Source organism: Cervus canadensis, chromosome 12 (genome assembly GCF_019320065.1).
Source record: "Cervus canadensis isolate Bull #8, Minnesota chromosome 12, ASM1932006v1, whole genome shotgun sequence".
NCBI classification, from domain to species: domain Eukaryota; kingdom Metazoa; phylum Chordata; class Mammalia; order Artiodactyla; family Cervidae; genus Cervus; species Cervus canadensis.
The window spans coordinates 57475869-57490622 of NC_057397.1; the positions used below are offsets into that span (position 1 = coordinate 57475869).

The window sequence follows — 14754 nt, forward strand, 5'->3', positions numbered from 1 at the left end:
GAGGGCCCCAGTAACTAGCTACAAGCGCTGAATTCTGCCAACAGTTGGTGAGACTGGAAGAGGTCCCTGAGCATCAGATGAGACTACAACCCCAGTCAACACTTTACTTTCAGCCTAGTGAGACTCTGAGCCACGGATCCAGAATAACCTATCCCTGATCAAGTTGAGCGTTTCTGCATATCTTTCAGAACATTTAGATTCCTTTATAATGCACTATCATTTTTCATAAGTCAGACTGGTAAAGGTCAAAAGTTTTATAATGTTGTACTGGCTAAAGAATTAGAAAATAAGATTCCTAATAATTGTGAACAGAAGTATAAATTGGTACATTCTCTATAATAAACAATTTGCCAATGCCAACAAAAAAAAATTAAACTGCACATATTTTTTGACCAAGTGATTCAACTTGGGAATTTATCTTACAGATTTACTCTTATACAAGATTTTATATATACACATATATGCAATCCATATATTTATAAGATTATTTATTACAACAGTGTTTGTAAAGTAAAAAATTTAGGCAATAACCTAAGTTTCCATCATTAGGAACTAAATAATTTTGACACATCCATTAAAAATAATGGTGAAATGGGAATTCCCTGGCAGTCCAGTGGTTAGGACTCCATGCTTCCAATGCCAGGGTCCAGGTTCAGTCCCTGGTTGGGGAACTAAGACCCTGCAAGCCATGTGGCAAAGCCAAAAAAAAATTATGAAGCACAGTCATTAATGTATCAGTAAACATATGTTATTAAATGAAAAAAGAGAAATAGAATACTATACACATGCTATCATTTTAAAGGAAACAACATATATTGTTGTTGTTTAGTGTATCCAACTCTTTTGTGACCCTGTGGACTGTAGCCAACCAGGTTACTCTGTCCATGGGATTTCCCAAGCAAGGATACTGGAGTGGGTCACAATTTCCTTCTCCAGGAGACCTTCCTGAATTAGGGGTTGAAGCCGTGTCTCCTGCACTGGTAGGCGGATTCTTTGCCACTGAGCCACCAGGGAAATATATATATATAAAAATATATAATCTACACACATACATTTTATATGTAAAGTAACATATGTATGTATTTCTATGAAGAATATATTCTTGTATTTGCAGAGAATAAGTATAGAAATGCAAACAAAAATAGCACCAGTGTTTGTAGAAGAAAAAGAAACTGAGTGGCTAGGATATGGAGTAGGTACATAGAACTGGGACATGATACACAGAAGAAAAAACACACTTTGAAGCATAAGACAATCTTTCCCTATGAGCTCAGAAGTTTTAAGATTTACTCCAAAATCAAGAGTCCAAAACAAGATTCAAATAAAAAGTGTGGCTAATTATAAACTGTATTTTAATTAGCACATAAACTGTATTTTAATTAGCATAAATATGTTTTAAATAGCTATCAAAGCTATTTCTATAGAATAATTTGATGAATCTAGAATAGTACTAGGTCATTTAGGAGAAAATAACTTCTAACACTGGCTGATAAATTAAAAATAAATTTAATCTAATTTCACTAACAAGTATATGCTATGAATGAGTTCAGAAGTTGCTCTTGATTTTGCACCCAGTTTAAGAGACCTGATACATAAAATGCTATTTATATCCTTTTAGACTGGGTAATATTTTTATGGGCCACTGGCAAGACCAATTTTGATACTGAATGTCAGAAGAAAATGCACACAGCCCCTCTGAAAATACTCTTATATATGTACCATTATACAGTTAAATGGTGAGGCATTTTAATAGGTTTCAAATGGCAAGAATTTATACTTCATGCTCTATCTCAACCCTAAGTAGCATAAATCCCAGTTCAACTATGTGTTATCTTGGACTTTGTAACTGCATTTTCATAGCAAAGTTTTGTTTCCTAACTACTCAATCTCTCTACATCACTTTTCTTTAAGTTAACTTACCATAAAAATCCCGAAGCATTATGTAAAATGATGATGATATACTGGTTTTCAATATGAAGGCTACTACAATATTCCTTTCACTCATTTGTTCAACAAATTTCTATTGATGGTCGTCTTTCCTACCACACAGAACAGCTGAATAGTAAAAACCATTTTGGAAAGACACAAGAAAGAATAGTTAGGATGCTGCTGCTGCTGCTAAGTCGCTTCAGTCGTGTCCGACTCTGTGCGACCCCATGGACGGCAGCCCACCAGGCTCCCCCGTCCCTGGGTGAGAAACAGAGAAAAAACACTGAGATAAGAGTTTACAGAATTTGAATCCATAACTCCAATTGTTCATAAAGCTTATCCTCATTCTTTTCCTGGGGTTCTGTCAGACACCCCGATGTCCTTATAGATCAGCCTTCTTTTTCCTTAAGCTATTTTGTTATTCTATTCATTCAGGTTGTCAGTAACTATTCCCTGAGCACATTAATATTCATTGTTCAGTCACTAAATCGTGTATGACTCTCTGCAACCGCACTGACTATAGCTCACCAGGCTTCTCTGTTCGTGGGGATGTCCAGGCAAGTATACCAGAGTGGGTTACCATTTCCTTCTCCAGGGGATCTTCCCATCCCATCGAACTCCCATCTCGGGCAAGACAGGTGGATTCTTTACCACTGAGTCACCAGACAAGCCCTTCATTAAGCACACTTTATCAATTACTGTGTAAGGCGCTAGGATTACATTGATGAAGAAGATACGTGACTCTTACATCATGAAATCTATTTAATTTGTTCATTTCCTCCCCTACTTTTTGTAGAGAAAATCTTCAGTGTCTTATAGTTGATAACCACCACTTTCAAAATTCTTTTTAAAAGGTCAACACTTACCAGTGCAATGGTGTTCTTATGTTAATGAAGTTAGTAATTTACTTTTTGAGCACAAAGAAACTTGGAGTTCAAAATGAGTGAAATTAATTTTAAAGCACAGTCATTTCATGTAAAAGAAATGTTTCTCAGAATGACATGTAAAATATACCTTCTATATATGTATTATTCTGTGATTTTTGGTTCTTCCTAAAATAACCATACTAACTTTTGAAAGAGATGTTGCTTTTTCACCAGGTATTTTGTTTTCTGCACTGATGTATTCAGTGGCTATGAGCCCCCTCGTGGATGGCAAGTGAAACAAAAACTTTGTGCAGGTTATTCACAGTCAGTTAAAACACATTTTCAATTTTTAGCATCTTGCTGATGAAATACTCATTGCATTGCAAAAGTTTTTTAAATTACCAAATAATAAAATATATAAACATTTGCACATTTACAGTCTACAGTAAATGACAATACCACTGTGGAAAAAACATCCAGACTATAATTTAAATTTTCCAAAGACTACGCAAACTTTGATTTCTGCATCTCAAATGCTAAAGAATGAGCCATGACAAAACTGGCTTATAACCACAGGGTAAGTGGGTCAGTGATATTAAATACTTCTCCCACCACCACCTTTCAACCACACTTCATTTTGTCCTCGAGCACTTTACATCCTGTCCTTAAAAGAGCAATGTTAACCATCTTATGTCTGAAAAGTTGGGGAAAAGATAGACTGTTGCTGGCTGTATTTCAGGTAAGAACTTTGTTAACTGCACATGTGTTCCACACAGAATTAAATCATGTCAGAAGCTAAAAGTATAAGGTGGAGACCTATCAAACTCAAGCCATTTTATAATGCAACTCATTGAAATATTTCATACAAAAAAATTGAGGACAAGAGCCAACTGATGCAGGCTGCCAGAAGAGCAGGTGCAAACTGGACTGTCCTGGGCAAACTGGCATATATTGCAATTCTATTTATAGGTCTCTTAAATGAAGGAAACTTGACAATGGTTCAAGTTTAATTCAATTGAAAACAGGAAGCATTTACTCTCACCAGCAGAGTAAATGAAGTATAGGAAGTATACTCTCACGAGCAAAGTATTAGAGATCCAATAGCTCCAGATCCTCACAGATGTTAAAAGATATCATGGTTTTTGTTTTTGTTTTAAAATTGTAGCTTTCCAAGTGAGTGCATCAAAAGTGGCTCATTGTCACCTTGCTTTGCATCTTTCAAATGACTAAAGACATAGGACATTCTCCTTGTAGTTTTATCAGGCTAGCAGCCATTTGTGTATTTCTGTTGTGACGAAAATACTTTCTGCACTTTTAGGTTTTTTTTTTTTTATTAGGCCATGCCTGGTCTCTTAGTTGTAGCATGTGAACTCTTAATTGCAGCATGTGGGATCTAGTTCTCCAACCTGGGATTGAACCCAGATCCCTTGCATTGGGAGATTAGAGTCCTAGCCATTGGACTAAGTTCCTTATTCATATTATTTAAAGGTAAGTGTTCTTTATATTTCTTTTTAAGCTACATGTATTGCAAATATTTTCTCTGGAAATTTCTTAAAGTTTAATTTGGTTATACATTTTCTTAGTATCTTTTGATGAACAAAGTTTTTATTTTGATGATGCCTAGTTTGTCATTTGTTTGCCTTTTATGGTTAGCACTTTCTGTGTTTATCTATAGAATCTTTGCCTACATCATGAACATAGCCTCCTCTGGTTCTTCCTAGAAGCTTTATAGTTTTAGCCCAAATCAAGGTCACAATGACTTTCTTCTACATTTTCTTCTATAAGTTTTATACTTCTAATTCTCATTATTATAGCTATGATCCATTTTTGGTTATTTTTATGGTAAAAAAAAGCAAGCTTCAAATTTCATTTTCTAAATGGATATTCACTGTTTCAGCACAATGAGACTTGTTTAAAGGCCAGAAAATGGTCTATCTTCTTACTATTCTGTGTACCACTAATAAGAATGAATATTCTATTGTTGTCTGGTGGATTGTTCTGTAAATATCAATTAGGTCACATTGATTGATACTGTTTTTCAAGTCTATTATATCTTTGATGATTTTCCACCTACTGGTTTTATCAGTTATTGAGAGAAGGGTATTTGTAACTCCAATCACAACTGTGGATTTGTTGATTTCTCCCTGTAGTTAGGTGTGTATTGTTAGGTCTTCAATTACTACCAGTGTGAAAAACCTGTGCCTTGAGGCTAGACAAACAATAACATGATTATCAATATGGTTAAGTTTATCAACTTCCACTTTATTTTCTATTTGTCTGATGTGTTTCCTATCCCCCATTCCTTCTGTCTTCTTTTGATTAAGTATGTTTTGTATTCCACTTTATCTCCTTTGTTGATCTGTTATAACTCTCTGTTTTGTTACTTTCGGGTTTATAATACACATCTTTAATTTTTCATAGTCTTTCTTCAAACAGTACTATACCACTTCGAATCTAATGAAAGGACTTTGCAATAGTTGACTTCCATGCCTCCCATCTCAAATGTTACACCATTGTTGTCATATATTTTATTTCACATATGGCCTGAACCCCATAATAAAACATTATTATTATTTTTAATTAGTCAATTATCTTCTAAAGATTTTTAAATAATAAGAAAAAAGGATTATATATTTACCCATGTATTTATCACTGTCATTGCTGTTCATTTCTTGTGTAGATACATATATCTACCTGGTATAACTTTCCTTCTGCCTGGAGAACCCTGTTTATTTCCTACAATATAGTTATGATTGTGATGAATTTGTATGTCTGAAAAGGTATCTTTGCCTTCAGTTTTTAAAGATAGTTTCCCTGGGTATAGAAAACAGCTTGATGGCTTTTTTATTTTCTTTTTAGTCTCTTAGTACTTTAAAGACATTTGCTACATTCTCACCTCTCTTACATCGTTTTCAACAAGAAATCTGCTGTCATCTTTTTCTTTGTAAACATGTATGTATATAAACACTCTTCCCTGGTAGCTCAGACGGTAAAGCATCTGCCTTCAATGCAGGAGACCTGGGTTCGATCCCTGGGTCGGGAAGATCCCCTGGAGAAGGGAAAGGCCACCCACTCCAGTATTCTGGCCTGGAGAATTTCATATACTATATAGTCCATGGGATCACAAAGAGTCAGACACAACTGAGCTTATACTTGGAGAGCTTCTTAAAATTACAGATTTGTGGTTTTAGTGAAATCTGAAAAAAGTCTGGCAATCATTTCTCTAAATTTTTCTTTGTGCTCTCCATCTCTCCTTCCCCTTCAAATATATGTATTTAGCTACTTGATATTGTCCCACAGTTTGTGATACTCTTTCACTTTTAAAATTATTTTCTTCATTTTTTTAAATTTTGGGTTCCATTTTGGAAAACTTCTATTGGTTTGATTTCAAATTCACTGATCTTTTCTTCTTCAATACCTAATCTTCTATTATCCCCATCAAGTGCACTTTTCATTTCTAATATTATCATTCTCATCTCATTTTAGCATTAGGTCATTTTAGCACTTATTTTCACATATTACATACCTTACTTAACTTTTAAAATTATATGAAATACAATTACAGTACTAAAGTTAACATTCTTGCCTGCTCCTTCTAGCAGCTGTGTTGCTTCTGGATCGGTGTCCGGCGTCCGGTTACTGCCTCACTATTGACAGTGCTTTCCTGCTGTTGTGTATGCTTGGTTATCTCTGGCTGAATGCCAAATATTATACATTTTATCTTGGTGGCTTCTGGATATTTTTGTATTCCTATAAATCTTCTTTAAGTTTGTCCTGGGAGGCAGTTAAATTACTTGGAACAGGCTTATCCTTTCAGGTCTTGTTTTTATGATTTGTTATTCTGTCTGAAAGCAATCCTCGGTTTAGCATTAATTATTCCCCACTGCTGAGGCAAGACTTTTCAAAATACTCTACTCAATGTTCCAGGAATCTTGAGGTCTTCTTGTCTGGCTGCTGAGAACAGACACTGTTCTCGATGCTGTGTGAATGCAGGCCAGTGTTCCTCTGATCATTTTGGATGGTTCTTTACCTGACCTTGAGTAGTTTCTTCACATGCGTATCCCAATCATCCCTCCACTGAAAACTCAAGGATTACCATCCTTAGATCTCTAGGATATCTTGCTGTTCAGTTCACTACTCTCAGGTACTCTGTCTAGCAAACTCCAGTGGCCCTGGTCTCCCCAAACCCTCAGAACTGTCTCCTCAACTCAGGAAGACCTCTGGGCTCTGCTTATACTCCTCTCCTCTGCAACATCCTGCATGCATGCTAAGTCACTTCAATCATGTCCAACTCTTTGTGACCCTATGCACTGCAGCCCGCCAGACTCCTCTGTCCATGGGGATTCTCCAGGCAAGAATACTGGAGTGGGTGGCTATCCCTCCTCCAGGGGATCTTCCCAACCCAGGGATCAAACCTGCATCTCTTATGTCCCCTGCACTGGCACGGGAGTACTTTACCACTAGCACCACCTAGGAAGCCCTTTGCAACAACCTAGAAACTCTCAAAGCAATATACTAAGACAATCACAGGGCTCACGTTATTTCCTTTCTCTCAGGATTCTCCTTTGTCGTCTGATGCCTAATTTCTTAAAATCCATTGTTTCAAATATGTCTATTTTTTTCAGATGCTTCAGGCAAAAATATAAATCTATGCCTTATTACTCCATCCACACATATAGCAGAAGTCTTAAACGTATATTTTAATTATTACTATTACCCTAAAATAATCAAATGCTCACAAAGATACTTGGAAGGTCATGAGTAACAGCAAGACAAGAAATGATGGTTAATACCAAACTGTTAACTATTCATTATACAAGTTCTAACTTGCTTTAAAACTTTACACTTTAAATCCAAGACAATCAATTTATAGTTTGTTATTTTCTTGTCATCACTTACACCTGGCAGCATTTTTCACCATCTAACAAAATGCACTGAAATGTAATTTAGTCATATGACTTTTTGTTTTCCACTCATGTCTAATTAAAATCCCAGACCCAGTCATAATGCAGTCTCTCAGTACTTAGTGTCATTATTTAATCAGTAAAACAGAAATAAATACTTAAGAATCTATAATGCCTATAATATATTCTTTGTGCTATGCTTCTTAAAATGCTTCACAGTCCATTAGAAACAGGTAACTCTGTTACTTTTTCCTATTACTTTTAAATTTTTGTTTCACAATAGAATAAGGAAGTAGGAAAAATGAAAGAAATATTACATAATAAGACAATTACAAGATCAGAGTCAAAATTTATTATTGAAGATTTAACCTAATATTCTCAATATATTCAATTTTAAATATGAATCATGCTGAAGTTATCTGAGCCATGTGGTAAAAGGTAATATCTGTACTGAATTTCAATAAATATTTGTTAAATAAATGAATTATTATAATGAGTTATTATAATATGAATGAATATAATCTTCAACTAATTTAACACAATACTGTGAATTACAGGAGAGGGGAAATAAATGGAAGAAAATGCTTCCAAATTTATACCATGGCAGAAGACCTTAAAATATAACATAACAAAGAATTTTAGAGCTGGCGTGTTTTTTAAGATCTTGGGGCGTGCCCTTCCTATTTCAGAAATGAGAAAAGTGAACACAGAAAACAGACATACATCTACAAATGCTGAGAGCAAAGGGAAGAAGTGAGAACAGGACCCACATCTAACTTCCAGTTTTGGTACCTCTTTCGCCATACAAATTAGTCACACTATTTCTTGTTTTTTAACTTCTCCCAATGTTCTAGGAAGTGCTAAAAAGATAAATAGTAAAATTTTACACAAAAGAAAAAAACAGGCTCTTCCCTGGTGGTCCAGTGACAAAGACTTCATGCTCCCAGTGCAGGGGGCATGGGTTTGATCCCTGGTCAGGGACTAGATTCCACATGCTGCAACTAAGACCCAGTGCAGCCAAATTAATAATAATAATAAAAGAAAAAAAAACCAATTAGCTATTCTTAAATTTCATTAATTTCCAACAATGAAAAGTATGAAGCATTCAACTTTTCAACAATTTCAAATGTATAAAAACATCAACTGTTTTAAAACAGTTTTTACTTTGGTTTTCCTGTAATTTTTTAAGAAAACATATAGTTTTAAGAATAGTTATTTTGCCCACTTTCCTCTACATCCCATCTTAGATCCTCTAACCTGGTGGTTCACAACCCTCTTCCTTCCCAAAGCCTCTTTATAAAACACTTTGTAACATCCTCTTTACTACCCTGAAAAGGAAATTCAGAGGAAGAAATTGTCCTGATAAATTACATAATTTTTAAGACATATATATATTCCTAACCCTATAATAAAGAGAAAATAATTTATAAAAAATAAAATATATTTAAATAAGTAAATGCTGAAGAACAACATCCCAATATGTTATAATAAAGGAGTCAGATACTTACAGCTACATGAATGTGGCCAACATGTGCCCCACTCAATAAATGTATCAGAACAGTATACTCAAATATGGAACGGTGCTGCCTTTAAGAACCACAAAAGTCCACTAAGTGTTATGCCTCTTAGTGACAGAGCTACAGAGGACAACTGCCACTGAGCTATTAAAGGACATTGGTGTTTCCCTCCCTAACAGGTCTCTAAAGGCCTTTGTGCTTTGCCACTGGTCTCCACTAGGAGTACTGGCATCTCTTGGGAGCTTGTTAGAAATACAGATTCTCAGATGCTCCCTCAAACCTATTAAATTCAAATCTTTATTTTAATAAAATTGTCAGGTTATATGCATGTAAATTAAAGGCTGGGAAAGCACTGGGCACTTCTGGGGGACACAGTAAGGCAGAGGGTAAGCAAACTGCGCCTAACAAAAAAAGCAGTCATTTTAAAACTTACTGTGAAGGAAAACCATTTGAAAATCTCTAACAATATTTTGTATCTAAGTTGATAACAAACATTTGCTATTTTTGTAAATAAGTAAATTAAGTAAATACTCATTATTAATAACTTAGAGTTAAGTTCTAGAGACAACTTGGTATTCACCATTCAGTAAATACTAAAGGTCTATGTGTAAAGCACTGTGCTAAGATCTGTGCAGAGACATTACTTTGCCAACAAAGGTCCGTCTAGTCAAGGCTATGGTTTTTCCAGTGGTCATGTATGGATGTGAGAGTTGGACTGTGAAGAAAGCTGGGTGCCAAAGAGTTGATGCTTTTGAACTGTGGTGTTGGAGAAGACTCTTGAGAGTCCCTTGGACTGCAAGAAGATCCAACCAGTCCATCCTAAAGGAGATCAGTCCTGGGTGTTCATTGGAAGGACTGATGCTGAAGCTGAAACTCTTAGTACTTTGGCCACCTCATGCAAAGAGCTGACTCATTGGAAAAGACCCTGATGCTGGGAGGGATTGGGGGCAGGAGGAGAAGGGGACGACAGAGGATGAGATGGCTGGATGGCATCACCGACTCGATGGACATGAGTTTGAGTAAACTCTGGGAGTTGGTGATGGACAGGGAGGCCTGGCGTGCTGCGATTCATGGGGTTGCAAAGAGTCGGACACGACTGAGCGACTGAGCTGAACTGAACTGAAGATCTGTGCTAAAATAAAAAGTCATAAAATAGGTCAAAACCACTATAGTATATAGTTAAAAATTAAACTAAAGCCTCTTAAAAGCAAGATAATATAACATAATTTTCCTTCAAGCATAGTTCTAGGTCCATAGATTTAAATTAATTAAACCAAAGTTTCTCTTTTTGAGGCTGCTGGTTTCTGAATGATATTAAAGAACAAAGTATTAATAATATTGTACTTTAAACTGGAGCTATATGCTTTATGAGAAAATTCATATTACTGTCCAAGTCAAATATTGCTGGAAGACTCATTCCAGTAAGACAGGAGAGAGACATGGGGAGAGAGAAAGAAAAGACAGTGAGAGAGGAGAGGGAGGTAAGGGGAACAAGGAAACAGGCTTACCTGAAGTAATTTAAATAGAAACAGAAGAAAATAAGCAAAGAACAGAGAAATTTCAACACTGCTAAGAGAGCTAACCACTCTCTCTCTAGGACAGGAAAAGACAAACTTTTTTTGTAAAGGGTCATAGATATTATCGGAGAAGGCAATGGCACCCCACTCCAGTACTCTTGCCTGGAAAATCCCATGGACGGAGGAGCCTGGTAGGCTGCAGTCCATGGGGTCACGAAGAGTCGGACACGACTGAGTGACTTCACTTTCACTTTTCACTTTCCTGCATTGGAGAAGGAAATGGCAGCCCACTCCAGTGTTCTTGCCTGGAGAATCCCAGGGACGGCGGAGCCTGGTGGGCTGCCGTCTCTGGGGTCGCACGGAGTCGGACACGACTGAGGCGGTTTAGCAGCAGCAGCAGCAGTGTAGACAATATAAGCTATGAAGGCCATATAACTGGTTTCTTCTAACTGCTCAACTCTGGAGTTTTAGCTGAAAGTAGCCACAGACAATAACTAAACTAACAGATGTGTCTGTGTTTCAACAAAACTATTTACAAGACATACGGCACAGATTTGATGCCAGCAACAGAGTTTGCTGATCCCTTGCTCTAGGGAAAAAAATTCAAAAGGTCCACACGTACACGCCTAATAAATTAATATAGAACCTGCATTAAAAAAATAAACACTCTTTTTCTTGACTTCTTCCCTAACTAAAAGTAATTCTTCTTAACAAAAGGGGCTATTGGTTTGATTTGTATGAGGTTCAGAAAGCAAGGATATAATTACAGGATACATTGAGTCAGTAAAGTATGCATTTACTAGTTACAGATGTCAAAGGCACCAGACAAAAGAAAAAATTAAAAAAAGAACGACTACATCTTGCTTCCCTATAATGTGTCAGAATTCTACCGTTCATTTGGGCTAGTACTTTGTTAGTGAAAGAAGCATCAAGGGATAATACTGAAAGAAATATATTTGTTTTTACCACCTTCTTCAAAGATTACAGATATGCTTCTAATTTCCCTACAATGGTGAAGTACTCATAAATTTGTTGGATTTATTTTTAACATCCATAATCCTAATAATATGCACTCCAAAACTTAATAATTATTATGTAATCCAGGGTTCTAATATTTCCTTTTTTATTCCTAAACCTAACTTTCTAGAGTCCAAAGGAAACTATCTCATTCAGCTATCTAGTTTTTGAAGGAGTCTGCTTCCATTATCCATTTTATTGCCATTTATTCATTTAAAATCCTATCTCCATTGGTTTTCATCTATTTTTTTCATCCAAGTTCATATAGTTTGACCATTACTCTTGCCATTTCACAAATTTTCCTGATTCGTGAAGTCCTTGTGTAGCAGACACTGCTGCTGTCTCAACCCACATTGCCTTATTCCTTCACTGTTCCCTACATAGTGATGCTTTCTAACTGTATTTGTAATATTCTGCCTGACTGTTTTCTCTGGCACAGGAATATGCTTGAGCAATGAGTTCCAGAGAGTTAATACCTACCAGAAATAGTCTTAATCCAATACAAAGGAAAGTTATGGATACATATCTCCAGCCTCCTTGCCCATTGCATGGGATAACTCTTAGGAAGTGATACTTTGTCTCCCAAAAGTACCAGGAAGATTGAGACACAATTGCTAAGAGGTTAAGGTCTTGAATGCATCTGATATTGTATTCCTTCCTTAACTGGATCACTTCCCACCTCCCTACAGGCAATGCCTTGGATTGCCTTACATATAAAACTACCTGCTCTTAAATTTTTGTGTGCTTAAGGTGGTCCTCAATCTAAGATGGCCCTCTAACCTTAAAATTCCTGAGTTCCTGAGATTTTGCACTGAGATGTGTTCACAGCATACCAGCCATGAAATCACCCCTGTTTTGCCCAAGATAGGATTTATATTGTCTGTTTCACTTTTGCTAGTTTTCAAACAATCAGCACAGCCATCATTTCATTATTTTCCTAAGATGTAGCAACACACCAAGATGGTGGCTTTAGGCATCTTCTCAAGTGCCTCGTCCTGGAGAAGGAAATGGCAACCCATTCCGGTATTCCTGCCTAGGAAATCCATGGACAGAGGAGCCTGGTGGGCTACAGTCCATGAGTTCACAAAGAGTCAGATACGACTTAGCGACTGAACAACGGCAAAGTGACTCATGGTCACCTTACCTGTTATAATTGAGTGCTCATGTAATAGAGGCAGCATGCCTCAGCTATACTGGACACAGGAGGGGCGTGGGTGATGGGGCTGAAGGCACGCCTCCAGGGCACATCTGCTAGCGGCAGGCAAGGCTCCGACAGCCAGCAGAGGAGTCGAGATGGCCAGACTCCACACCGCCATGAGCCTGGAGGGTCATGGACACCAGGGGACAGGTCTAGCTGGCAGCCAGCCTGGCTTGGGTTCTTCCGCCTCAGCTGAGCACCTTCCCCACCCCACAGATGTGGAGGATCACAACCCTCCAGTTCTCAGCCAACCCTCCTCTCTTCTGGGTTTTGAGTCTGAGCTTTTCCATTCCTGGCACCTGGCAGGGTGTCCAGCCAGAGAAGACTGACCGGGTGGCAGACAGAGGTTGGAGGGCACCACCACCCTACGTAGGGTCAGACCACAGGCCAGCGGCCAAAGTCCAGTCTCTGCTGAAAGACAGTTAAGAGCTGTTACTGTGAAAATGGGCGGGGGTCAGGTGACTAATCCCTGGGTCAGGAAGATCCTCTGGAGATGGAAATGACAATCCACTGCAGTATCCTCGCCTGGAGAATCCCATGGACAGAGGAGCCTGGTGGGCTACAGCCCACTGGGTCGCTCCTGCTGACTGAGCAGCAGCAGCAGGTGCCCTCAAGCTGGAGGGGATCTACATCACAAACCGCAACTCAAACTGTGTTACTAAGAAACTCCTACTGAGCAGAATCTGATGTTAACTTTAAAGGAGAGATTTGTTCTTTGCCTTCGAATTGTAATAGGGACAGTGTGGGCAGACAGTCCTTAGCATGCCACTCTTACCTGGCCAGAAGTGGCCATTAGCACAAGACCCTTAGAGCAGTGGCTAGAGATGCCCCTCTGCCAACAGTCAGACTCCCAGCGATCCTCCAGGCAGAAAGTGCAGTGAGAGGTGGGTTGTGCCCTTTGCCCCAGGTCTTCCTGGGCCTCCGGCCTAGGGACCAGCAGGTGAGCTGGGGTGGCCTGGGACAGGCTAAGGACTGTGCCCTGCAAAGTTCCAGAGCCCCTGCCAAGCCCGCCCAGTGGCTGGGCCCAGGCCTCGACCGAACAGCGGGGGCAGTCTCCATGAGTCACAGTCCATGGAGGCCTCAGCACCTGAGTATGTGGATAACTGTCACTAAGGTAACAGCTTCGGTCTGTCCATTCAAGTTTCAGAAACTGGTACAGCTTGATCAGTTGTCTACCCCTAGGAGGTGGCCAGAGGTCAGGATTAAGTTGCAAGAACACTGTACACCATTACTTCAGGTCCACCTCTGTGGTTGGGGCTATTATTAAAGAAGGGCAATTGTTGTGAGCTGGGAATTAATCTGACTGGTATTTGCCACAAATGATTCTCTCCAGTTTAAATGAAAAGCCTGCAGTCCTGGGCACTGGGTTCCCTCAGTGATGACGGCTGTGCAGGGTCTGGGGACCCCATCCTGAGAGCACTGCCGGCCTCATCTGCCAGGCCCGGATCCCATAGGAGGACCCAGACCGGGGGCTGGATGTGAACACTCCTGGGCAGGGTAACCAGCCCCCTTCTCTTAGCCAGGGCCTGGACCTCAGAGAGCAAAGGCTGAGTCTCGGGACCTTGCCTTTCCTTGTCAGAACAGAGAATATCATTTGTTTTGGTGGAGGTTCGCGGGAATATTCTGACCCAACCATGACCTGACCTCAAGAACAAAGGATCTGACGCTAACGATACCCCTCCCTCACCTTTCCTATAATGGGCTTTGCTGAAAGTTTTGGGGTTCTGAGGATGTGAGTCACCCGTCGCCTCTCATGGCATTGCAATATATTTTTCTCTGTTCCAGACTCCGGAGCTTTGGTACCAT

The 14754-nt window shown here is 38.7% G+C and overlaps 1 protein-coding gene across 21 annotated transcripts in view; it reads right to left on the minus strand.

Moving 5' to 3' along the window:
• Positions 1-14754, minus strand: part of RIMS2 (regulating synaptic membrane exocytosis 2) — a 586517-nt gene that overhangs the window by 394921 nt on the left and 176842 nt on the right. The gene's annotated exons all lie outside the window — the stretch shown is intronic.